General features: G+C 33.6%; 1 long non-coding RNA gene across 1 annotated transcript; it reads right to left on the bottom strand.

The window, feature by feature from the left end:
* Positions 1–330: 330 nt before the first annotated feature.
* Positions 331–23,955, bottom strand: LOC116574483. The gene is made up of 3 exons (XR_004279339.1): positions 23,762–23,955; positions 6,433–6,585; positions 331–366 (listed from the first exon to the last, which is right to left on the bottom strand). It is a non-coding gene; the product is annotated as an uncharacterized LOC116574483 (long non-coding RNA).
* Between the last annotated feature and the right edge of the window lie 3,357 nt (positions 23,956–27,312).

Genomic DNA, 27,312 nt, shown 5'->3' with positions numbered 1-27,312 from the left:
TAAGTAATGTATACACCCTTTGAAAGATTTTTCTTTTTCCTTATTTTTGTTCTTGTTGTATTCCTTTAGTTTAAGTCTGTTGAATCTGGTAATAAAAGTAAATTATATTCTTATGGTTTTTAATTTTCATTTTATTTTTCTAGTAATTCATCTCTATTGTGTTTTACAGAGGTGTTAGGTCAGGAACCCTTCACACAGAGGCCTGGAGAAGCACTGAACTAGACTCATTCCTCCATTAGCTTTCCACTGCTGATGATGAATGCCTTTAAAGTCTGCTGCTTTAGAATCTTTCAAATTTATTTCTTCCTTTGTAAGCCAGTAAGTATTCTTCCTTCCTTCCTTCTATGTATTCTTCATTTTATTGTCCTACAAGTTTAAAAAAAAAAAAAACAAACTAGCCATTTTAATAGACTTTAAACATTTGGGGGACGTTCACCAACCAATCTCTGTAACGTCTCCAGAGATCAGAAGAGTGCCTTAGGATTATCACTCCGATGTTGCTACCGGTCAGAAAGGACCACTGAGTATTCTATTCTACCACAACTTTTATTTATGTTTCCATTTTAGTTCCTCTCATGGTGCACTTTCTTTTGGAGTTCCATGAAGGTGGAACCAGTACCATCTTCATCTGTATTCTCCAAGATTCTAGCAAACTGTATTTTCTATTGTACTATGGGTTTTAGCTCCCAGCCCATCTCTGTAATCATGTTCTTCTGATGTACAAATTCTACTTGCTCTTTACAAATCAACTTAAGTATATCATAAGCTCAACAAGAAGCTCTCATTATCTTTCCCAAGAATACTCAGTTGGAGACTCTCATTTGTTCAGTTACATAATTAATTTATAAAAATGTAACATAATAATAAAACAACTACCTACCGTTTTGTTATGTAGTCATAGATAATATGCCAGTTGCAGATATATAAGCTCTAAACTTCAGAATCAGATTTTTAAAATATTTTATTTATTTATTTACTTATTCATGAGAGACACAGAGAGAGAGAGGAAGAGGCAGAGGGAAAAGCAGACTCCCCACTGAGCAGGAAGCCCGACGGGGGCTCGATTCCAGGACCTGGCTTCATGACTCAAGCCCAAGGCAGACACTTAACCAACTGAGGCACTCAGGTGCCCCCAGAACCAGATGTTTTGTATTGAAATGCATATACATATATTTTTTTAAATTTAATTTTTTCAGTGTCCTAAGATTCATTGTTTAAGCACCACAACCAGGGCTCCATGCAACACTTGCCCTCCATATTACCCACCACCAGGCTCTCCAAACACCCCCACTCCAAAACCCTCAGTTTGTTTCTCAGAGTTCATAGTCTCTCATACTGTATTGTGATACATCATGGTACCTTTCAATGGTTAATTTATTACCCTTTTCTAGACTAGATCTGAGAAATTAGTTGGCAGAAATTCTAACCACTCCAGCAGAATGTCATCCTGGCACCTAGCAGATGTTTAAGAAAAGTTTAAAAAATTAAGAAATCAGGTGGAAAATTATAACTAAGGAAGAGTGTAAAACAAGATAGTTTTTTCTTAAAATAATTCTTTAAATAATCCTAACAGGGACGCCTGGGTGGCTCAGTTGGTTGAGCTGCTGCCTTCGGCTCAGGTCATGATCCCGGCGTCCCGGGATCGAGTCCCACATCGGGCTCCTTGCTCCGCAGGGAGCCTGCTTCTCCCTCTGACTCTGTCTTCCACTCTGTCTGCCTGTGCTCGCTCTCACTCGCTCTCTCTCTGACAAATAAATAAATAAAATCTTAAAAAAAAAAATAATAATCCTAACATATATCAGCAAAAATCACAAAAAAACGAGTGTTCACAGGGTCTCATTTATTTTGGACAGATACCATTTGTCAGTTCACACATGCATATCTCTTCAAATGAGATTTTACAAAAAAAATGTATATATATGTGTGTGTGTGTGTCTGTGTGTGTGTGTATCAATATCTAAGTAGAGATATAGTTATATATTTAGTGCTAGTGTTTAAGTTATATTAGAGACACCTAGCAGGAATTCACATAAAAATGTGTATCTTAACAATGATAAGCTGTTAGAACTAATTAATTTCATGTAGTTAGTTAAAATTATCAAATTTTACTATTTAGCTATTGTTGCTTGGTGGAGAATTAATCTAAAATCAGTTGGCGGAGTCATCATGTAGAACTATCAAGGTTTTTATTGTAAGTATAAAAGATTTCTCATCTAAGTAGTATGTGTAGAATACATTTAAAAATGCATTTAAAAATCAATATTACATTTTATGTTTAATGCAGGTCAGTGACAGTGTATCTCAAGTGGAACCAAAGGACATTTTCCCCAAAGGTAACACAAAAATTCTCTATTTCTTAATGCACATTACAGTTCACTGAACTTCTCTATTATCTAATTCTGAAATGCCCCCAGTTCATGAGAAGCAGCTTCATAGAGTGAGAGTCTTAAGATTGAATAGGATGGAAACCAAATTTCTGGTCACCACCCAAGTTTTCTTTTAACAAGTGGTGTCTTCTATCTCAGGGCCCTGTTGTTCAACAAAATTACCGTTCAAGTTAGTCAAGAAGCATTTCGCATGTATAATAAAATTTCTCTTTTGTTTTATAAAAGAACATTGTTCACATCTCTGTTCCATTCCATTGTATTCTTTTTTCATTTTCCATATTGTTATTCATTGTTTTTATTTTATATCCTTTTATACCCATCCAGGGCATAAAAATCATAATGATTGCAAATGACTGGGTATTTTGCACAGGTCTTTTCTCCTTTGGCCCCAAAATATGATAGTAAGTGCTTAATGAGTATATTCTCAAAAAAATCAGAAATTTGATTTAATTGGTATCTTTGGATCTGTTAACTGACTGTGTTATAATATTACCCTGTACCATTCTTTTAAGCCCATTAGTAAGATGTTATAAAGTCTATATGTAAATAGTATAATTATGTTTTTGTATTATTCCATACCCTGTGAAATACAAGAAAAGTCATAACCTTGTTTTTGCTTAACAAAATCAACCCATGTTTTGAATGCATTTCTCAAAATTTCATTTTTTGGGGTACCATATATTGTAGTAAAGAAATTCTTAAATTTCTCTGTATGTGATCCCCTTTGGATTGTGCAGTAAAGACAATGGATCACTTTCCAGAATATTTTTTAAATACATAAAATAAAAGATGTGAGTATGCAGAGGAAACAGACTGTGTAAAATTTACTTATCAAAATAAAACCACAAAAATTAGAACTTATGTTTCCTTACTAACAGGGTAAGATAAGATATAGCAGCATATTTAATAACAATGATAATTTTGAAGTAGTAATGAGAAAAACTTATTTGGGATATCTGCAAAAGCTGCAATATTGTATTAAAATCTTTAAGTTCTGGGGCGCCTGGGTGGCTCAGTGGGTTGAAGCCTCTGCCTTCGGCTCAGGTCATGATCCCAGGGTCCTGGGATTGAGCCCTACATCGGGCTCTCTGCTCAGCAGGGGGCCTGCTTCTTCCTCTCTCACTCTCTGCCTGCCTCTCTGCCTACTTGTGATCTTTCAAATAAATAAATAAAATCTTAAAAAAAATATTTAAGTTCTACTGCTAACAAATATGCTGCTTTTATTTATTTCCTATATTTATGATTGAAAGAAATAATCTCTTTCTGTCTGAGGTTAATAAAAACGGAACTATATTCTTTCCACTTAAATTCACAAACGCCTTGATTCCCATTCACAGATGACTCTGGTCTGTGGGTTCCTGTATTAGTATTTTAATTCTCCTACTAGAAATTTCACAGTGGAGAGTTTTTAAACTGCAAAATGTACATTTTTACTCCTCATATATATACAGATCCTATCAATCTTTTGAAAATAACATATAATTTTGAGTCCTATTATCAAATATTTGTCATTTCTTAGCTGCCTAAAACTAGACAAGCCATTTGTTTTGCAAGCATGCTTCCTTATTCATTTCTTGAAATTCTGAGAATTATAAATAATTACTATAAAAACTCAGTACTCCATGGGGCAAAATTGTTCTAAATAAATAGTCGCTTCAAGAAAAGACTCAGTATAGGGCGCCTGGGTGGCTCAGTGGGTTAAGCCACTGCCTTCAGCTCAGGTCATGATCTCAGGATCCTGGGATCAAGTCCCATGTTGGGCTCTCTGCTCAGCAGGGAGCCTGCTTCCCTCTCTCTCTCTCTCTCTGCCTGCCTCTCTGCCTACTTGTGATCTGTCTCTGTCAAATAAATAAATAAATCTTAAAAAAAAAAAAAAGAAAGAAAAGGCTCAGTATAAGTTTGAATTTATCCATGTAGGAAGTTATGTCCCCCAGCACAGATTACAAATTCACAGATTAAAAATTCACTTCTGAATTTATAGGAATGTACAGAATAAAGAGAAGTGGGATGGTGGTGGGGAGCGATTTAAAGGGAACATGAAGGGACGCCTGGGTGGCTCAGTTGGTTGGACGACTGCCTTCGGCTCAGGTCATGATCCTGGAGTCCCGGGATCGAGTCCCACATCAGGCTCGCAGCTCCACGGGGAGTCTGCTTCTCTCTCTGACCTTCTCCTCACTCATGATCTCTCTCACTGTCTCTCTCTCAAATAAATAAATAAATAATCTTAAAAAAAAATTTAAAGGGAACATGAAAAGGTAAACTGACTAGTAAGAGAATTTGGGGTGTTTCTATAAATGAGTCCCCAACAAAGATGCATCCGGAGGACTGAATCACAACAATCAGAGCATGGAGCCACTGGGCATTGCCAACTGGATTCATTTGCCTGAGTTTGTTAAATACCCCTCTGTGTTCAGCGAATGTTTGCAGAAGCCTCTTAGCATATATTCGTATTTTCATAAATGATAAATTAATATTAATATAATCAAACATAATTAGAAAATAGTAGTGAACACTTATATAGAACTTCCGTATCTAGCAATATACTTTGGGCTTAACAAAACCTATAATTCCCCCAACAAAAATGAGATCGGTACCCTGAACATCCTCCTTTTTAATGATAGAAGGAGGCGCAGTGAGTCTAAGTAACTTGCCTGAAGTCATTTTCGATGAACACAGGCAAAGTATCCAAGACTTTCAAGTCACAACCACATGGTGAAGGTCAGAGGGAGAATTACAAAATATTTTATGAATAACTCTCATTTATAAAATTTTGTGCACTCTTCATAACACCTGTTGAAATGTGGCCCTGTAATTGTTATTAAAATCAGGAAACAGTATAAAACATGGGCCCTAGTTTTACATTGTTCCCATTTTGGTTAAGTAAGTAAGATACATATATATATAATTGTAGCAAAGGATGTAAGTCAGGATTTTGTTACAGTTATAAAGGTAAATTAACATTTAAAATTACCGAGTAGCTTACTATCTTCCTTTTATGACTGAGACATGGTTTTATTCAAGTATTGATATTCAAAGCACATTAAAAATCAAGCAAAGGACGAGACGTTATGAACATATGGAGCATTTGTCAACAATGACGTGATTGATGATGAGAATAATTCATGAACTTTTCTGAAATTTTAACTCTTGCTCTCCATCTATTTTGTATGGCATTACTATTAACATAAATAAAATCTAAAGACTGCATTTCATAATTAAACACTCAGTAGATTAAAATATGAGGAAGTTGATATCATTTGCATTTGTCTCCAGGAACACCTGCATTTATTTCTAGGATCTTTTGGTAAGGAGAAACACAGCTGCTAATGTTGTGACTAATGAAAAACATAAAGTCATGAAGAACTGGTTACATTATGTATATTTCTACTATTCGAAACAGAAAAGAGATGACTTGCTTTGGGTTCAGAATATACATTGCATATTATTTTGACTAGTAATTCATTTTGAGGTAATATTATGATACTGGCAGATGTATAAGTCAGCCAGGCTGCCGTAACAAGATACCGTAGACGGGGTAGCTTAAACAACAGACACATATTTTTCACAGTTCTGGAGGCTGGAAGTCCAAAAACAAGGCACCTGTCGCTTCAGTTCCTGGCAAGACTCCCTTCCTGGCTGGCAAAATAAGTCTCCTTAAATATAAGCACTAAAAGTGATGCTTATTCATCAAAAGGCCTACAATTTTTGAGGATAAAAGATTTAAAATCTACAAGTTTGCATTACATATGTTCTAGAATCCATTTAGTTTTAAAAAATATATTTGTCACTTTAAAAGAAACTTTGAAAAGAACTACAGATCTTCCTCAACTTATGATAGGGTATATACTGATAAACTCGCTGTATGATGAAGGTATCATTAAGTTGAAAATCTACTGACTATATCTAATCTCTGGAACATTATGGCTTAGCCTAGCCTACCTTACACATGCTCACAAGACTTTTTACAGTTGGGCAAAATCCTTGCCCACAAAGCTTATTTTACAATAAAATATTGACTACCTCCTGTAATTTGTTGAATACTTACTGAAAGTGAAAAACAGAACACTGGATGGGTATAGAATTACTGCTAAGTATATCAGTTGTTTGACCCTCGTGGTGGCGTGGCTGATGGGGAGGGAGCTGTGGCTTGCTGCCAGGGTCCAGCATCACGAGACAATATCAACTGCTTATCTCTAGCCTGGGGAAAGGGCAAAATTCAACATTTAATTTTTGAACTTAATTTAATTTAAATATTGACTTCAGTTTCCACTAAAAGTGTATTGCTTTTGGACTATCAAAAAACCAAAAAAAAAAAAAAAAAAAAAAAAAAAGAAATTAAGTTGAACCATCATAAGTCAGACTTGTTTGTAGTATTCTTTAGAAAATAAACCTACTGGGGCGCCTGGGTGGCTCAGTGGGTTAGGGCCTCTGCCTTAGGCTCAGGTCATGATTCTGGGGTCCTGGGATCGAGCCTCGCATCAGGCTCCCTGTTTAGCAGGTAGCCTGTTTCCCCATCTCTCTCTGCCTGCCATTCTGCCTACTTGTGATCTCTGTCTGTCAAATAAATCAATAAAATCTTTAAAAAAAAGAAAAGAAAGAAAGAAAATAAACCTACTGATTATAAGAAAAACACATGACATTGTGGTACGTTTTATGGTGTTTGGGTCAAAAGATGCAATTTCCTTTTTTAAACTAACCATAATAGAAGTTAGAAAATCTATATAAAATATTCTAAGTGATTGATTTCTAATAGTGAATGATTGAGGTAGTCAAGGTGATATAAAATAGAATGGTTATTTTATGACATTGTATTTGCATGCATTAAACTAAAAGTAAGGTCAAATAATTACTCAGTTAATTTAAATCACAGATTATATTAAAGTGAATAAATCAGGTTAAATAGTGTGATGATGGATTAGTTGAATTGGAAATTTAAATTTCAACTGCAATATATGAGATAGTTACACATGACTATTTAATATCAAAATAATATAAATACTGTCTGTGGGCATGATGAGGCAGAGGGGAAAAAAGTCTTATCTGTTTTAGTCAAACATTACAATTCTGGAAAACACTTTTGCCATTTATGAAATTTATCTCTTTCATTTTGTATGTTATTATACACACTTTTATTAATTTTTAACATAATATTAATTTTAATTCATATTAACACCTTAGAATAAACAGGTTTCTATTAAACTGAGCTTTTTTGAGAAGTATCAGTGTTTTTATTCCCAAAAATGTATTACACACTGCTAAGAACATGGGTCAATTGGATTAATTGTCTTAATTTTGAGCTTCCTTCCCCAAATGAAACTAAAATAGCCAAATCCTTGAATTAAAGGTATTTTAAACTAGAACTTTGTATGCATCTGTGTAGTTTCCACTTCAAGGCCTTCTTGACAGATTTTGCATTAACAGACCAACCTAATAATAATCCTGGACCAATGTGCCTTTGAAATTAATCATAGAAGTACTGAATCCCAATGACTAAAACGGTACAGCCTAACTGCTCTTGAACAGTGCTTCCAAAATTAAACAGGAGCTTTATTTCTGAATTTTACGTGGTATAAGAAAAATATTTTCCTTCAAAATCATTTTATGATGTAAACTTTCATTGAATTAGTCCTATTTGATAGGCTCCCTTTACATTTACTCTGTGTATCTACACATATGTGTGTTTTCTTTATCTAGAAAGATAATTTCAGAACCAATAACATTGTGGTTCAGTACCAGTTTTCTTAATAAAAACTTAATGTATCACATTACATTCCCAGCACACACTAATTAAATTCCTTTTCATTTCAGTCTGTCTCAGAGGGTTAGAGAAGCTCAAGAATATTTAACAAAATTCAACAAAGCAACTACCTGAAGTTGATACATTAACCTTGGCACTGAAAGTTACTTTATTCAATTCACGTATGCCAGAAACACCATTATACAATGACCTAAAAACGACAGTATTTCACTCTAACTGGAGAGGCTATAAATGAATAACGATCATTTCTAACTCATTATATGTATTATGTATTTTGCCCTGGGAAATTTTAAAGAAAAAAAATAAACATCAGCAACAGTAAAAGCATGTCCTACCTGAATGTAAAAGCTAAAATATAGCTAGATCTTTTCTTGATAATAAGGAGAATGGATAGACTTTCATGCTTGTTAGTGTAATCATTTATAGTCATACATGCCTCACAAACTAAAAACTAGATATTGATTAATTCTGTTCTCCTCACTTGGATTCTAAGATGGAAACGTGTAATTTCGTAAGGGAAATAATTCTTACTATTTAGCCTTACCTTAGGATTACGCTTTGCTCAAAGGAAGAACTTCTTCCTATGGGTGATGAAGTTAATGAGAGGTCTCTTTCTTTGATTGATTCTGCAGTGTCATGGGGTATTTTCTTCTATAACTATCACAACTATTCAGACCCACCATCCCACCATGGCTTATCCAAATCTCTTATGGCCATATAGATTACAGATTTCCCTTTATTTTCTCAGATATTAGGAAGGTAACATTACACATGTACTGTATACTTTATATTATCCCTAGTTTTAAACCCTCTGATCAAAGTCATTCTTTTTTTCATAGTGATACAAAAATATCTCCACTAGATTGGGTACATAATGATCAGAAGTAAATTTATGTCAGTTCTGTCAAAAGATTTAATGTAGGTTCAAATTTTTCTGCCAGTCAAAGAGCTTGTTTCCCCTCCATCAGCTTATTGTTATAGAACTGACATATGAAAATGTATAAGTTTAGAGGCACAATATGATGATTTGATGCGTGCATATATTGAGAAATGATTACTAAACTAAGGTTTTTTAACACATCCTTTAATCTCACATAACTATAATTTTTGTTGTTTTGATGAGAACATTTAAAAACAATGCTCCCAATAACTTTCAAGTATACAATACAGTATTGTTAACTATAGTCACCATACTATACATTTTTATCCCCAGAAATTATTCTTCTTATAACTGGAACTTTATACCCTTTGATTGATGTCTTATTTCCCATATCCTAAGCCCTTGGCAACCACCCATCTACTCTTTGTTTCTATGAGTTCAGCTTGTTTTATGTTACTTATTTATTTATTATTTTTTTCATTTTCATTTTCATACCAGTGTAGTTAACATATAGTGTTATACTAATTTCAGGTATACGATATGGTTGGAATTCAACTATTCTATATATTATTCAGTGCTCACGCTCATGAAGATAAAGGTATTCTTAATCTCCATGATCTATTTCACCCATTCCTTTCCCCTACCTCTTCTCTGGTAAACATCTATTTGTTCTCTACAGTTAAGAGTCTATTTTTTGGTTTCCCTCTCTCTTTCTCTTTGTTCATTTGTTTTATTTCTTGAATTCCACATATGTGTGAAATCATATGGTATTTGTCTTTCTCCAGTTGGCTGGCTTATTTCACATAACATTATACTTTTTAAGTCCATCCATGTTGTTACAAATGGCAAGATTCCATTCATTTTTATGGCTGACTAACATTCCTTTATACATATATTCCATCTTCTTTATATATTCTTCTTTCAATGGAAAGAACTTGGACTGCTTCCCTAACTGGTTGTTGTAAATAATGCTGCAATACACATGGGGGTGCATATATCCCTTCAAATTCGTGTTTTTGCATTTTTTGGGTAAATACCCAGTAGTGTGGTGTTGCATTGTAGGGTAGTTCTATTTTTAATTTTTTGAAGAATTTCCATACTGTCTTGCATAGTAGCTGTACCAGTTTGCATTCCCACCAACAGTTGTAAGAGGGTTCCTTTATCTCCACATTCTTGTCAACAGTTATTATTTCTTGAATTTTTGGTCTTAGCCACTCTGGACAGTGTGAGTATACCAAATACCAAATAGTAGTTTGACATTGCATTTCCTTGATGATGAGTGATGTTGAGCTCACATGAGTGGGTTTCAAGTGTCTGTTGCCCATGAGCATGTTTTCTTTGGAAATATGTCTGTTTGTGTCTTCTACCCATTTTTAAATTAGATTATTTGTTTTTTCAGTGTTGAGTTATATCAATTCATTATGTATTTTGGATACTGACCCTTTATTGGATATGTCATTTGAAAATGTATTCTCCTATTCAGTAGGTTGGCTTTAAGTTTTATTGGTTGTTTTCTTTACTGTGCAAAAGCTTTTTACTTTGATGTAGTCCCTATAGTTTAATTTTGCTTTTGTTTCCCTTGGGTCAGGAGACATATCTAGAAAGATGTCACTATGACCAACTGAAGAGCCTTTTGATTTTGTAATATTTCATTAGAAACTATACCCATGCAGTCAGTTTTTGAAGACCACTTATCCTTTCCATTTGGATGACAGTGCACCTGCCCCTCATTCCCTTGCTGTAGTACCAGCACGGGATTAAACAGATGGTTCACCTTCCTACAAAGCTAGATGAATCAAATATTGGAACAACTCCCAGGTTCAAATGTGTTCATTTGAATCTGCTTTTATTTAGTGGTTGTTACACATGTGGCCAGTTCATTTGGATTGCCTGTTGAAGCCTCTGAGAATTTCCAAGCATGCTCTTTTTTTCTGTTTTTGACAGCGGCTGAAGCACCTTCCTTAAATAAAGCATATTCATCTTTATGGAACCAAATGGTCTCTTTCCCCCTTTCTTTTCATTGACCACCAATTGTCAGGAGAAACTTTCCTTTAAAGTCATAAATTATCTGCATAGCAGCTGACCATCAGCACACCTACCCTTGCTCTTTCTTGCCCCTTAAATTGTTTTAGCAATTTTCCATCTATTTTCTTTTTATCCAGCTTTCTGTCTTTTTGAATAAGAATTTTAAAAGAAGAGCAATGAAGGATAAGGGAGGGATAGACTCAAATTTTAACATGTGGGTCTGGATGTTAGTTCATGATCCATATTAAGGGATTCGAACACTACAATGGCAAAATGCACCTCTGTTTCAGGGAAGATAAAATGGCAAGTGTTTGAATGCACTGAAAGCTGCTCAGTGTGGTAATAAAAATAACAGTTTGGACACTGGCAAAATTGTTAAGTGAGACATATGGAGTCCATGATCTAAATGCTAGTGATACGAATAAAAGCAAAAATTGGATTTTAGAGTGATTTCAAAGTGAAAAATCTCTGGTCATGTTCCCAGACAGATTTGGGGTGAGGAATTATAAATACAAGTTCAGGAAGCATCTGCACAAAAGCAAAGGTTAAAGCAATGGAACAGCAATATTATCTGATAGAAAGTAGAGTTCTGAAAGAACATATTGAGAGCTGATAAAATATGTGGCTAATAGGACACATTTGCAGGAAGAACATAGATTGTTTAAGACAAGAAATCAAGTAGAAAAAATATGGTTATATGATTGAAGAAAAGGTGGTAATTTTCCTTTTATAAAAACTCATTCATACTACTTATTCATTATCTTTTTCATTGTGAATTATTGGTTATTTTCATATAGATACTTTGGACATGTATGAATGTCTTGTATCTTCTTTGAAGTGCATATTGTCCTGTTTTACATGGTATATACATCCAGTAAATAGTAGTAGTAGTAGTAGACAAGGGTAAGAAAAGGTTGACTTAAAGACATCTGTTTTTAAAATAGTTGGTTTTGCACAGTGAGATACCACTTCACACCAGTCAGAATGGCTAAAATTAACCAGTCAGGAAACAACAGGTGCTGGTGAAAATGCAGAGAAAGGGGAATCCTCCTACACTTTTGGTGGAAATTTAAACTGGTGCAGGCACTCTGGAAAACAGTATGGAGGTTCATCAAAAAGTTGAAAATAGAGCTACCCTATGACCCAGCAATCACAATACGGGGTATTTACCGCAAAGATACAAATGTAGTGATTCGAAGGGGCACATGCACCTGAACGTTTACAGCAGCAATGTCCACAATAGCTAAACTTTGAAAAGAACCTGGATGTCTCCATCAACAGATGAATGGATAAAGAAGATGTGAGATATATATACATACATATAGTAGAATACTATGCAGCCATAAAAATGAAATATTGTCATTCACAACAATGTGGATGGAACTAGACTGTATTATGCTAAGTAAAATAAGCCAATCAGAGAAATCCAATTACCATATGATCTCATTGATATGAGGAAATTGAGAGGCAGGGCAGGGGTTCATGAGGAAAGGGAGGGAAAAATGACACAAGATGGGATCAGGGAGGGAGACAAACCATAAGAGACTCTTAATCTCAGGAAACAAACTGAGGGCTGCTGGGGCACAGAGGGATAGCGTGGCTGTGTGATGGACACTCGGGAGAGTATGTGCTGTGGTGAGTACTGTGAATTGTGTAAGACTGATGATTCACAGACCTGTACTTCTGAAGCAAATAATATATTATACATTAATTTAAAAAAATAGTTGTTTCTGAAAACATAGATAATTTATTCCATATAAGTTAATCAAGGAGAAATTCAGTACTGCGCAGGGATGGATTAGCCAAATGTCATAAGAGAAATACTAAGTCCACCAATATGATCCATCTTTGTATAAGAAATAAAGCCTCTAGGTGACATATAATTAGCTGCACATGTAATTAGCTGTTAATGAGATATAATTAAATAAATAATAAACATTATTACTAGTGAGCGTTTGATGGACATGTGGGGAGCAGATGTTTGAAAGAGATGAGGCCTATTGAAGATAGGAAAGGTGTGGAATAATAGAAGCAAATTCTTCTCTATCATTACCTAACATGTAGATGTATATTGTGTCACTGTGACAATGCTAGGCTGCATCTGCTCAGGTGCACTCCCAGAACATGTACAAGTACTCATTGGGCTGAAGTGAAAGTCCCTTTGATCTCTGTTATGTTGTCTCTGCCTTGTTACAAAAGAAAGAGACTAACTGCATAAAACACATTCATAAGACTACTTTTCTAGAATTTAATGATATTGTTGCAAATCCTTGCAGCAGCATGAAAGTTGTTTAATAAATATTCAGTTACATCCCAGGGTATACATTAAGGAGTTAAAATGTCTTCTTTTAGGAATTAGTCTTGGCAAGTTAAAAAATATATATATATTGCTTTGTATGTTAAGCAGTTGGATGAAACCATTTATATTTTTACCTAAGAGTTATACCAGTCTCATATTTGATCAGTTTTCATATTCCCTTTAATCAACATGATCATCAACATGGGATCTGAGGACCCCTGAGGTCCTCGAGGTCTTCTCTTTTCAAATACACATCTGTGTAGAACAGAAATTTTTTATAGACTTCACCCAAAACATTTGGCAACAGATTAAGCTATTCATTACAGAAATTCCAAAAATGCAAAACAATGTCATTCACCTATTAAATTTTCTTTTGTTTTTAAAAATGTATGTCTTCTTTGGAGAAGTGTCTGTCCAAGCCTTCTGCCCATTTTGTGATGTGATTATCTGTTTTTTGAGTGTTGAGTTTGAGTTCTTTATAGAACGTGGATATCAGTCCTTTGTCTATAGTGTCATTTATGATTATCTTCTCTCATTATGTGGGTTGCCTCTTTATTTTGTTGACTGTTTCCTTTGCTGTTCAGAATCTTTTTATCTTGATGAAGTCCCAAAAGTGCTTTTGTTTCCTCTGCCTTTGGAAGCATGTCTTGAAAAAAGTTGTTGTGGCCAATGACAAAGAGACATGAAAAAATGTTCATCATTATTAGCCATCAGGGAGATTCAAATCAAAACCACATTGGGATACCAACTTACACCAGTTAGAATGGCCAAAATTAACAAGACAGTAAACACTTGTTGGAGAGGATGTGGAGAAAGGGGAACCCTCTTATACTGTTGGTGGGAATGCAAGTTGGTGCAGCCACGTTGGAAAACAGTGTGGAGATTCCTTAAAAAAATTGAAAATAGAGCTACCCTATGACCCTGCAGTTGCATTACTGTGTATTTACCCCCAAAGATACAGATGTAGTGAAACGAAGGGCCATCTGTACCCCAATGTTCATAGCAACAATGGCTACAATTGCCAAACTGTGGAAAGAGCCAGAATGCCCTTCAACAGATGAATGTATGAAGAAGATGTGGTCCATATCTACAATGGAGTATTACGCCTCCATCAGAAAGGATGAATACCCAACTTTTGTATCAACATGAATGGGACTGGAGGAGATTATGCTGAGTGAAATAAGTCAAGAAGAGAGAGTGAATTAGCATATGGTTTCACTTACTTGTGGAGCACAAGGAATATCATGGAGGATATGAGGAGAAGGAAAGAAAAAGTGAATTGGGGGAAATCAGAGGGTGAGATGAACCATGAGAGACTGTGGACTCTGAGAAACAAACTGAGGGCCTTAGAGGGGTGGGGGGTGGGGAGGGTTGGGTGAGCCTGGTGGTGGGTATTAAGAAGGACATGTATCGCATCTAGCACTAGGTGTGGTGCATAAACAATGAATCTTGGAACACAGAAAAAATAAAATTAAATTAAAAAATCACTAAAAATTTTTTTTGAATGCGGTTGCATTTTATTAAAATGTGTTACTTATGATAAGATGGGATTATTTTCATTATTTTTAAGAGAGTAAATATATTAAAAATTTCTCCACTCTAATTTATAATTCATAAATCTTGGAAGATATAACTCACATAAATCATTCTTGGGTCTTCAATAATTTTTAAGAATTTGAATGGTGTAAATTGAGGCTGAGATGGAAAAGGTTGAGGATGGTCAGTAGAGTTCACTCTGGACAGCATCATCAGAGTGGTGGGATTTCATTATACTGATACACCTAGAATGCCTTTCCACAATTTTAACAGTGTTTTACTTTTTTTCTTTTCTTTTATTTCTTCATTTCTCATTACTTTATTTTATTTTTCCCGCTTTCTTGAAGTATAACTCTTTTTCAATATACTTGTTGGGACTGAAAATCTAGTGGTAGATCTAAAATGCTCCAGGTAGAATCTCTCATAAGATCAAATCTGACTTCTTAAAGTCTCTAAAGTTCCTACATCTACTTCATTTATGATCTCCAAGTAGACTGTAACCACTTAAAATTTTACAGTTTTCCTCAATCTAGTCCCTCTGTAATATTGTTCTCATCCTCTCTAAATTTCTAACATTTACTCATTCATTTCCCCAATCTGTATTCCACTCTAAAAAGGATCACTAAAAGAAGCAGTTCAAACTAATCTCAAAGAGTGTGATTTGGTTGTGTGCAATTATTTCTTTGGGCTCCTAATGAGACACAGTTGAATACTGCATTCCTACTTTATTCTGCATATCATTTTAGCTGCTGAGAATGTTACTAAAAGGATGATGTGATGTACTAACTAACCTGAGAGTCTTGAGAGGACAAAGAAGAAATCTGAAACTGAATCATAATGAATATATAGTATTTACCAGATGATAGGAAATGGTGAAGGTAGGAAAAAGAATTCCAGGTAGAAATGAATGAATGTACCTCTGCCCTGGAGGGAGAAGTAATATTAAAATTACAAATGTGGCTGTCAGCATAATAAAAAAGAACAAGAATCAGGTCATAAAAGACTTTATATGATATGCTATTTTTAAAATTAATGTGGGGGCAATCTGTACTACTCTAAGTGTGTAAATGAGAGGTTAATATTTCAGTATTTCCCCGTTTAAATCTGTGTGTGTGAGAAAAATCCTTGGAAGTGTAATGAGTGAGTTATCTTCTCCAAATATTCATCTATAAGCAAATGAAATAATTTTACATATATACTTGTGATCAAAAGTAGCTGGATATTAAGGATAATAATAAAATAATTAAAACAATTATTGAAAATACTGCTTTAATTATTGTTATCTTAACCTGTGTGTTCTGTTTATACAGTCCAAAATCATGACAGAATTTTCAAATGTATCTTAAATTATTAGTATCTACACCATTTTGCTGCCAACAGTTTGTTAAAAGACCAGAAGACTTTCTTTTTTCAAATCACCTGTAATGCCAATCTAAAATGACTACAATATCTAAAGTTGTTTTTAAAAAATACATCAGTTAACACATTCTGTTCTTCTGATTGTATCATAGCTTCCTTACATTTTGAGATATAACACTCTGTTAGAAATACAGAGTTAATATTTTAAAAGATACATGAATCCATAACAATGGGATGTAAATTTTTAAATTCTCATTTCTCGAAACTTTCTTTAACGAGAAGCTAACTTGAACTTCTGTAAACTACTGAAACATAGCATCAAGGTACATTTATGGAAATGCATCAGTTGGATTCATTTGAAACTGGAAAATGTGTGTGTTCACTGGAGCATTTAAAATGATGAACAACAGAGGCTAATTTATTAGAATAAAGTCAAACCAAATCTCCGTTAGAGGAAAGGACCACAATTAAAAGTCAAACCAAATCTCAGAGGAAAAGACCACAATTAATTGTTAGAGGACAGTCCTCGGGGTCAGGTTAGAACAGACTACATAAATTCTTTAGTCATGTATTTTCCACCACAAATGTAAAGAAAATTAAAAAAAAAAAACCTATACTCATTGACTCCAATCTGTTAATTATTTCAGTTTTGATATGCTTTCTCTCATAAAATAAATTTTAACTTCCCAAATCTCTATTTGATTTCAAGGTCAACATTTTAAAAAGATGCTATGTAAAACAGTCTATTAATAATCATTTTCCACATCATCTTCTATTCCTTATTCATTGTTACTCTATTTATGTAGCAAAACTAGTTCAGCCTGCTAAAAGCTAAGCAGTTTTAAGTAAATCTGAAATATCTAGTTTAAAAATTATATGATCCTTGCTGAATGCCTACCACGTCTCATACAACTCCAATATATTACATTAGTTTTGTCCCAAGTACAAATGTGCCTTATTTAGAACATTTTCTGGTAATTAGGAATAAATGCTCTGAATATTAGTTCTGAATTTTCTATATCTCATGTGATATTTTTAATTGAACAAAACCCCAAGGGAATGCCTATAAGCATGTGGGCATTATTCAGAAAGAAGGAGTGCTGTTAAGAGACTTGAAATTTAAAAAAAAAAAAAAAAAAAAAAAAAGAAATTTTAATCAAAGGCTTTGGGGATAGAGATAGGAGAAGAAGAAGAGAAAAGCAGAGATTCAGTTCAAAGAATTTTAGTAATTATGGCAGCAATAGATAATACTTTAAGCTAAAGATTAAAAAAAAAGGAAGAAACTTTTCTTTTTTAGTTTCTCCTGATGAATTTTGAAATTCCAGTAACGGTTATGTATTAGAGTTATCAATGTACTAAATATTTTGAGGCTTATAAAGTATAAGTAGATAAAAATAATTTGACAAAGCTCCACATCAAAGAGCCAATACGGTTGAAAGTAAACAAGCATAAGCATTAAATATAGTCAAAGATAATAAAATAATAAAAAAGTGTATAAATAAAAACATCATAAAGAGAGTAAGAATATAGAAATTATTCTATTTAGGTCTTTCTAAAAGAATGTAAATCAGATAAAATCTTTTGAGAAGTATAGGGGTAATAATGTCTTCTTATATATGGCCTCAAGAGCTGTTGTTCATATATAAAATCTGTATCTTTCCATCTCATTTCTTAAATTAAACTGGAACAAAGTCCTTATCAAAGGGTACCTCATTTGGAGACAAATGATTTTCTCCCTCATTTAACATAGGGGCAATTCACTCTTTAGTGTCCACAGTAAATGCTGCCTACATTAATAAAAGACTTACTAAATAGTTAGAAAACAAAACACAAATAACTAAGTATGAATATATGATATTTAACTTTATATATTAACAAAATATACTATTAATTATTACTTAAGCATGGATATTAGGTACATATAAGATAAAATCTATTATAAACATAGTAAAAAAAAAGAGTGTTTTATATTTCATAGCCCTTTTGTATTTTCTTAAACTTTAACAAATAATTAATTGAGCCAAATGTTACTAAGATTCTATAACTTTAAACTGTATGTTCCAACAGTATAATTTTTATTTAATTTTAATCACAAATGTAAAAGAATAAGCTGTAATTGACCCCCATTATCTAACATAGTACTGGAAGTCCTAGCCACAGCAATCAGACACCAAACAGAAATACAAGGCCTCCAAATCAGCAAGGAAGGAGTAAAACTTCCACTATTTGCAGAATACATGATATACTATATAGAAAATCTGAAAGACTCCACCAAAAAACTGCTAGAACTGATACACGAATTCAGTAAAGTCACAGATACAAAGTCGAAGTACAGAGATCTGTGGGATTTCTACACACCAATAGCAAAGCAATAGAAAGAGAAATTAAGAAATAAAGAAATCTTATTTTATAGACATTTTTTATTTTAGTTTTGTCCTTGAAAATATCAAATATTGAGGGATCTGGAATGATTTCAGTTAACTTTGACATGGATTTTATACTCTTCATTCTACTTAACTAGATTCATTTGGGGAGGCACTTGGGTGTATATGTATTTCTACAATTTTCCTTAAAGTCCTCAGTAGAAAATAATGAACAATTTATAAAATTCATAAAAATGTTAAAATTTTAATAAAATTTGATAAACATTTAGTGAAAAAACTTGATAATTATCTAAAGATAATATTTTAATTTTGTATTTCAGGTTTCTATTTTGAAATAAAATATAGAATTTATATGAATAAAGTATGAATATCTCAAGTTCCCTGTTGATGGCTGCTAATTAATGTTGAGAGTTGACTTATGAGGTATTTAAATCTTTATTTAACAATAGTTAGCATACTCTCTTTTCCCAGGAATCTAAATACATTTATAAAATGAGCTTAAGGGAGGAAAATGAAAGACATCTCTAAAAGTCTATATATTTCATTACTTATTTTAGTATGTATATTATATATCATAATTATATGCAAAATATAATTATAAAATGTGTTTGTTTATAAATTATATAGTCTTCAAAATAAAATGACAATTTATTATCTGAAATATGGGAAGTAGTATATCCTTGAGAATGTTCAAAATTTTCCTTTGCAGAATAACCTGAACATTGTCTAGGAGGGGATAGGATAGGTGTAATAGGAGGGAGATAATCTGTTATGAAATCAAGGAGTTAACTGCAACTGAAATAAAGGGATTTAGAAACACTGCTGAGATAGAATCAATACAATTTGTTACTTATTGAATGTAAGTGTAAATTAGGAGGAAGAGGAACAATGACAAGTTTGAATCCAGAGTAACTGTATAGAATACATTACTACCTGGAGATAGCACATCCTTAAGGATAGGAATTATGAGATAAGTTGCTTTGGGGTGTGTTTGTTTGCTTGATTGTCTACTTTCTTGATGTGGATATAGTTTGGAAATACGAATCTGGATCTCAAGAAATAAGTGGTCATTGTAGACTCAAATTTATGAATAAGCTACTGAGAAGTAATTTTAGTAAATACATGAATGGTTGGAGAGAAACATATAAAAGAAAAAAGAGAAAGGGAATATGCAATCAGTATGGTTGCAAAGAAGTATCAGAACAAAAAGTACCGATAAAAGCTGTTAGAGATCTGTAATTTTGAATCACTGTTCATGAGTAAGGACTGAACAATGGAGGAAAATGCAATGAATATTACTTGAAGAATCCCTGGGGGGACTTACCCAGTAGCAAATTTCAGACAAGACTGTCACATATTGTTTTACAGTAAAAAAGGTGCATCCTGCCAGGGGAAACTAATCAATCCTGTATAAAACAATGGGGCTGGGTGCACAAGCTGATAGCCAGAAATTTGCTGGTCTGCATTCCCAACGGGAGTGAGGAAACTGATCTGATGGAAGTACGTAAGAAAAGATATATTTACAGAGTTCAGCGAGTCAATGAGACAGACAGGAGAGATTATGTTGATTGGAAGAAGTTTCAGCTGCCAACATGACATGGGCTGCAGATTCATCCATCAGATTTTTTCAAAGAGCTAGAACGAAGGGAAATGATAAAGCAACAGTTTTCAATAAAATTTTATACCTTCTGAAACGATCACTAAAAGTCATTTTCAGACCTTCTAAGTACTTGAGACAGAGTCCTATGTTACAATCCTGCCCTTGTCACCTGTTAGTTGTATGACCTTGGGCAAATCAGGTTTTCTGTATTTACCTCAAAATTTCATGTGTAAAACTTTTAAAAATAAACGTAATTGAATTATTAAAGATAAAGCACTTATTGAAAGGCCTAGGAATACTAATTACTATCTGTGTTATTATTTTTGTAATTTTCATTAACTGCATTCCTAACATGCCAGATATGCAGTAAAGCCTAGAGGAGATATAGGTCCCAGATTAGAGCAAATCAAAAGTCTTAAGAGGAAGAGTGATATTTCTTTAAGAAATGAACATTAATAAACTGTCTATGGATTGGAAGGGGAGATGAACCATGAGAGACTATGGACTCTGAAAAACAATCTGAGGGTTTTGAAGGGGCGGCGGGGGGAGGTTGAGGGAGCCAGGTGGTGGGTATTATGGAGGGCACATACGGCATGGAGTACTGGGCGCGGTGCATAAACAATGAAATCTGTTACGCCGAAAAGAAAGTAATAAAAAAAAAAAAAACCTGTTTATGGTATTGAGAGGAGACTGACTCAGCTGAGGAAATCATGTATTGCTAAATATATAAGAAACTAAATAGTGGAAGAGCTAATAGCATGGTTCACTCCATGATGGAAGTGTCTTACATTGGAGTATCATTCTGCTGGATGTGATAGTAGAAGTGAAATCACACCCTCAAATGCATTTGATACTGTTACCTATGTAAGTTATCCAGTCCAAACTGAAGAACTATTTGAAAATAATAGTTTAGAAATGTTTTTCCTATAATACTGCTGTATGCACTCAAACAACTCGAGTGTTGTATGGGCACATTAATCTCTTTAGATTTGTGCACTATGAGGTCAACTGATAAAAGGAAAAAAAAATGGACTAGACAAAAGGAGAGGGTGACGAAAAAGGTTCTTCTAATTTATTTTCCAGTGTTTAATAGCTACATGCTCCCATGGGAACTCTTGGTAATAAATGGCTCTGTTTTAATCCAAAATTCTCATTTCTTGAAATCCATTACTTTTGTATTACCTAATAATATAAGAAGTCTTGGCTTATTATTACTTCCTTGAGAACATGTGTAGACACGTATATTTACCTCGGTATGTCCAGTACATATTTTGCATATAATACATGTTTAAAAATTGTTTTGAAATGAATGTTCAGGCAACATCCAAGGTAAATTTAACTTCATAATAAATTCATGATGGACAGGATCTCTGTAATGATTCCTTTCCATCTCTACAGATCATAAAATATTCCATAGGGTTTGTTTGGTTAGTGATAGAACACCAGTTTTAACTAGTTGAAGAGGAAACATATCTTGCTGTGTGCTTGTTCTGTGAAATGAAAGGGCAAGCTCTTGCTTAAGATACGACTGGGCCCTGAGGTTCAAAAGATGTCATCAGTGGTCTAGCTTGTCTATCCTTTTCTGTTCACTTTGATTTACTTTGATTTATGTATTTTTAAAGTTAATTCTTAGGCGGGCCTTCTACATATTGGACTTAATATCCCCTGGCAGTCCAAGGATCACCTGTTTCTCAGTCATATCCATTTTAAAAAGAGAAATTCTCTCATTCCTAGAATCAGTAATGATCTCATAAAAGGATTCTTATTATCTACCTTTGTATAACCTCTAATACCATCACTATATCAGGAGTGGAATGGGATATTATTGACTATCCAGGGTCATTATCTAGGAAAAGTACCGCAGAACAGTGACAATGCTGACACCATCAGTGGGGAAAGGACACTTCCTGAAAGGAAAAACAAATTAAGCAGCCAAAAAGTAACTGAAGTTCATTATGCAGTCTAAATTTAATTGTTGATCTACTATTCTCTATTATTAATAGAATTCAATAACCTATGTTTTCACTAGGTTTTTACTTTTCCTCCATGCAAGTATGGATGTTTTAGATCTCTTCATAACTAACCAGCCAAAGTAGTGGTTTAAAATAAAAAATTTCAGGCACCTGGGAGCCTCAGTGGGCTAAGCCTCTGCCTTGGACTCAGGTCATGATACTTGGAGATGAAGCCCTGCATTGGGCTCCCTGCTCAGAGGGGAGCCTGTTTCTCCCTCTCTCTCTGCCACTCCCCCTCCTTAGGCTCTTTCTCTCCCCCTTTCTCTCAAATACTTAAATAAAATCTTTTAAAAAATATTTTAAAATTTCATTTTTTCATGACTTTGTAGAAGGGCCCTGTTTGTGGTTCATGTCTAGTTGGCAGAAAACGGAGTGCCTGGAATTGGCGGATCCTTTTCTTACACATCTTAAGTGTTTTCGTTCTCTCCCTGTCTGTATTTCATCTCGTTTCTAAGGCTCTGGCTTTCTTTCAGGTTTTTTTCCCCCCTAATGAAATGTTTGTCTCAGGGTAATTGCACTTCCTACAGGGTTTCTGGAAAATGTAAATGGCTAGCCATTTAAAGACTGTGCTCACTGCTGGTCCAACATCATTACTTCTACAATATTCCATTGTTTCAGATTGAGTGAGTGACATACACTCCTCTACTTCTGGATAGGAGAGAGACAATTTCACTTTTCAGAAGAGTAGTGAGAAGAAAGAAAAGATTATGATGTTTTATGAACAGAGGCTGCTGCACTGGGTAAATAAGATACCTCCTTATTGATCCAAGACTGAATATATCCATTTCTATGACAGAAAAAAATGATATGAATTCTATTTTGTTAAGAAAATCAGAATTTGAGAACTCATACATTGTGATTATCATTCTATCAGCAAGAGACATAACAACTAATTATTATTTTAACTATTAAAATTATTGATGTGTATGTTCCTGCAAATTTCTTTTATAAAACAAATAATTAGCGCTCTATGTCAAAAGTTGATTACTGATTAACACCATGATATCATATAAGTTTCTTGATTACCTTCCAAAGCAGCTGTTTGCAAAGATCTCGCACTGTGTGATTGGAGTTCCACTTTCCCTAAACATGAGTCTCTAAACATGTACCCATGCATAATATAAGCTCACGATTTATTTTTAAAAAGATAATATAATAGGTATATTCTCTGAAAAATTAATACTACAAAAATATGGATTTCACGTTATGTCCGTTAATGTCACTTTCATAGGTCAGTATTTAATACTGTCTTATAGGGGGATTAAAATGATTATATCTGATAGGCCATCAAATTCCACTATAATTTCTAAATTAAGAATATTAGTTATTTTTGCCTTTCTTCTTCCAGGAACTTATAGAATATGAAGTAAAGATGTTATACAAAGAAAAAAATTAAAATACATGTTTAACATGCAGAAATATTAAAGACTACAGTTACCATATATTTTCAGAGAAACCTTTTTTGTAATCATACACATAAATATTAAAACAATACATATCTTTTTTCTCAGTTACACATACCAGTTTTATCGGGGAGTGATCAGTGCTGTCTTGTAGGAATAGAGCAATCTGATTATTTCTCCTATCAAACACTGGAAATACGAAGAACAGCTGGTCCTAAGAAATTTGAAGGAAGCTTAAGTGGTTGCAGCAGCAATTCTTTCAAGCTTCCATTCACATAGCAAGTGGATCACAAAAGCCTCTAGACGTGTTTTTAAAACCTGTGATAATTCAGAAAATGAAGAGGAGAGAGCAAATATTGGCACTGAAAATATTAATAAAGTATAAGATGCAAAAATGTATGACTTGTCATTTTCACTTAAAAATTATCATCTCAAATAAATCAAGAGTCTCTACCTCTGATACTTTCCATTACCAAAGTGTTAGAAGAGCCTGTAAATTATTTTAAGGGGGGGTAACTGCATAGTTCAGTTATTCTCTTGCTTGATCTTCTACAAACATCATAAGAAAATGTTGGGAGCTGAAGGAATATAGTCTATGCTTGATATGGATTCCTACAAAATAGATATAAATATTAATTGTGAATATTCATCTCACCGAATTTCTCTCTTTAGATAATTGAACTTATGATTTACCTTAAAAATGCTATATGATAAATAGTATACTTATAAAACATTTTATTTTATGTAAGACAACACAGGACTACTTCAAAATATATTAATTGTCAACTTCTTCAGCAAATTATTAAATAAAATATTAAAATGTAAGTATATTCATTGATTATCAAATCAGAAAGACATTAGATGTTGCTATTCAGTATTATCAAGGGGTTAAGTTATATGGGCAATGTGCCTCTAGAGCAATGATATATTTGCCAGAAAACATATCAATGTGATTTAGGAAACTGATGAATCAAATATATCAGACTTTTTAGTCACTTGACTTGGAAATATTACTGGTTTGGGCCTAAAAGATGTAAACAAAATTAAACCTTACTTTAGGTAAAAATTTCAGTATTATAAAACACATTATTACTGTGCACCCATGAACATGAATATACTAACAATCAAAAAGTCAGCATGAAAGAATGGGTAATATAAAGGAGAATATGTATTGTATCAGGTTGTTATCTCAAAGTCTGGATCAATTTATCTATCTATCAATCTGCGTATCTCTGTGTGTCTGAGCATGTGGGTAGGTGTATGTGTTTCATTACTTGCTTGTTTGAAAATGTCATATCTACCAGGAGGTTGATACAATTCATTGGTGACAGGTAAAGGAATTAAACATACTGGAAAGAAGTGTAGAGGTAAATATGCATATCAGTTTAGAAAGTAGTGCTGTATGTACATGGCCTGCTCAACTTAATTACAGATGAAGAAATGGGGAGCATGAGGATATTCAGGCAACATTTTAATATAGAAAATTCTTCTGAACATCAGAAGAAAAACTGGAAATATTGTAAAATCATTAGATAAATTATAAAATAATAAGTAAATAATAAAATGCAATTTAAAATACAAATTAAGGGGCACTTGAGTGGCTCAGTAGGTTAAAGCCTCTGCCTTTGGTTCAGGTCATGATCTCAGGGTCCTGGGATCGAGCCCTGCATTGGGTTCTCTGCTCAGCAGGGAGCCTGCTTCCCTTCTCTTTCTGCCTACCTCTCTGCCTACTTGTGATCTCTGCCTGTCAAATAAATAAATAAATAAAATCTTTAAAAAAATTTAAAAAATACAAATTAAAATAAATAAACTTCTGTATAAGGACAGCAGTTAGAAATCTGGAGCAATCAGTTTCACAAATTTCTTAGAAGTCCAATAGCCCAAAATTGTTTTTATTCACCATGTATATGCACTCAAAGAAAGCATTGTTTTCATCAACAATATAGTTCAGCAACTATGCCTTTGTCCATTGGAAAGAAGCTAGTGTCTCTTCTAGAGTATGCCATATCAAGTGTTAAAGCAAGGACTGCCTGAGATATTGAACAAATAGAGTGTGTAATATGTGACCTCACCTACCCGCTTCACACATATGCAAATACTACTGACCCATTAAAGAACAGCTCTGCTAGTGTTGGACCAAAGAGTGGAAAGAATCTTTACAAAATCAGGCAGCGAAGGTCCATGTAGCCTCCTATGAGCCCTCAGCCTCAGGCATTTTATTTTCATGCTCATTAATTATGACTTGTCACAAATAGAAAAGATATTTTTGAAAGCTTATAATATTCAGGGATTGGTACTGTGATTCATATCCACTTATAGTTTATTCCATTGAGTGTTTTAAAACGAGAGGAGAGCAGGAAAAGAAATCTTCAACCAGCATATGAAATATTGGACATACCTTATGGATATTTACCTTGCAACTTAAACATCTTTGCTTATAAAATATAAGAGGTACCTATAATAATTATGAGGACTATTTGTGATACTTTATGCAGAAATATAAACTAAGGCAAAATAGTTATGAATCATTAGATATTTTAAATTCCACTACATAGCCATTAATACAAAACACAATAAGCTTTTTAAATATTTCTCAAAGGATGAGGAAAGTGGTCATTCATATATATCTGTATCTATATATCTATCTATAGATAGCTATCATATATATGATAAATGAGTGATATATACCATATATTATGATATATACTATATATTATGGTATATATCACTCATTTATCATATATATGATAGCTATCTATAGATAGATATATAGATACAGATATATATGGTATATATCACTCATTTTGTTTGATAGGAGAAATATTCTCTGAGCCGCTTGATTTTCTTTTACTAACTGCTAGTTACCTCCTCTCTGTCCTTCTCGGTTTGTGTAAGTAGTCATTTATATCCTTCATAAACTAATTTCCCTCAGTAAGGTGAAGGAAAATTGCTCACTATGGTTAAAGAGAGATGCTGCTAAGAAACACATATATTATAGAAAAGTCTTTGGTATTCATACCCTCAAAACCCAGGGTGAGGACAGTAAAATGTTCCCACTTGTATAAAAATGATTACATACTTTATACAAAGTGGCACTTCCTCCTACTTTCCCAAGTCAGTAGTTTTTCCAAATATGCCATTAATCAGAACATAGAACAGTTAGAAGTAGAACAGACGTTGAATGGATCTTTATATCACATTAGATAAAGGCACCACAGAAACAAGAGATAGTAGGAAAGTCTACAACTTGTCATGATTTACTTCCTCAAGATTACCTTGGCATCTACTGTATCATTTCCAGGTGCAGACTTATACTTCAAAACCCAGTTCATGCCAGACTTATAGCACCATACTCATGAGGTATTTAAATAACATCCGCGTTGTAAATTATGTACCCATTAGATACTTTTTAAAAACAATGCCCACCACCAGATAAGATTTACTGTGTTGTATCATGAAAAAAATTAAAATAATGACTTTGATCTTTCTAGGCAACATACAAATATAAAATGCTTTGAAAAATTCATATCCTCTGTAAAATATTTAGAAAATGAATTAGAATATTTAGGTGAAACAACTAAGGAATTTTAGTGCACTGCTTTTATACAAATCTCTTGCTTATGTATTTTTCTAATTTCATTAAATTATCATCATTTTATTTTTTATTAA

Source organism: Mustela erminea, chromosome 15 (assembly GCF_009829155.1).
Source record: "Mustela erminea isolate mMusErm1 chromosome 15, mMusErm1.Pri, whole genome shotgun sequence".
NCBI classification, from domain to species: domain Eukaryota; kingdom Metazoa; phylum Chordata; class Mammalia; order Carnivora; family Mustelidae; genus Mustela; species Mustela erminea.
The sequence above is the reverse complement of the archived record's forward strand: the minus strand, read 5'-3'. Positions and strand labels throughout refer to the sequence as shown.